The sequence below is a fragment of the Bremia lactucae genome, assembly GCF_004359215.1.
Source record: "Bremia lactucae strain SF5 chromosome Unknown BlacSF5_NotPlaced_200_SHOA01000120.1_2678225bp, whole genome shotgun sequence".
Lineage (NCBI taxonomy): Eukaryota > Oomycota > Peronosporomycetes > Peronosporales > Peronosporaceae > Bremia > Bremia lactucae.
The window spans coordinates 865306-866700 of NW_027152213.1; positions in this window are offsets into that span (position 1 = coordinate 865306).

The window sequence follows — 1395 nt, forward strand, 5'->3', positions numbered from 1 at the left end:
CTCGAAATCGGGTCGGCGTGATAACGCATCAGCGACGACATTAAGTCGTCCTGGTTTATATTCCACGGAGAAATTATACTCCGCGAAAAAGGATAGCCACCTCGCCATTCTTTGCGAGAGGTGTGGGCTATTTACGGCCGTGCGTAATGACGCATGGTCCGTATATACGATGAACGGTCTATCTCCGAGGAGATAGACCCTAAACTTAGCCAGTGCATATTTCATGGCAAGGAGTTCCTTGTCATGCACTGGGTAATTGCGTTCAGCTGGTTGCAGCTGACGCGATTGGTAACAGACAACGCGCTCCGCGCCGTCTGTATCGTATTGCAGTAACGCACAGCCGATTGCGAAATCGCTGGCGTCACAGACCACATAAAGTGGTCTGTCTTGATCTGCAATCGCTAAGATGGGCGATTGCTTCAAGCTTTGCTTGATACCTTCAAACGAACGCTGACAATCAGCGCTCCATAACCATTTCTCGTCTTTCTTCAAGAGACGAGAGAGATGAAATAACATCTCTGCATAATTGCGAGAGTACTTGTGCAAGTACGCCGCTAAACCAAAGAACTTTCTAAGTCCCTTGACATCGACTGGAACTGGCCAGTCGGTAATTGATCTTTTTGGGATCAGGGCGCACGCCGTGTTAACAGACGATGCACCCTAGAAGTGGTATTTCGCTTGCAGCGAAGATACACTTCTTGAGATTTGCGTACAACTGATGCTTTCGCATAAGTGTAAGAACCTGACGAACGTGAGCTTTATGAAACTTCCACGTCCGTCTTTCCATCTATGGCTCGGCTATGGACGAATACATCGTCAAAATATCTCGATGCGAATTCTCGCACCGGTCTCGACAGATTCGGTACGCATCTGTTGAATGTTGCAGGGGCGTTACTAAGCCCCTCTGGCATTACTAGCCATTCCCAGAGCATCCCACTGGGAGTGCTCACTGCTGTGTACGGGATGTCCCTTTCACGCATAAGGATTTGATAGAACCCATCCATCAGATCGATAGACGAAAGATCGTACTCTTAGACATACCATCTATCACTACGTCTTTTCTAGGTATCGACGTTTGAGCCGGTACCGTTGCAGCATTCAGTTTATTGAATGCGTGTACTATCCGCCGCCCTCCTGTGGCCTTTCGCACACAGAAGATCGGAGATCTATGTGGGGAGATTGACTCCTTAGATGGCCCGCTTTAATCGATCGTTAAAGAATTTATCGATCGCAAGTAATTGTTCACGAGGCAGTGGCCACTGCTTCATGAGACAGTACTTCGAGCCCGGTATGAGCTCGATCTTATGTCGAGTGCCTTTATCCTTAAACAACTCGCATGGAACTGCTTCAAAAAATATATCCCTGAATTCAATCAAATCCTTGTATAAAGGATTT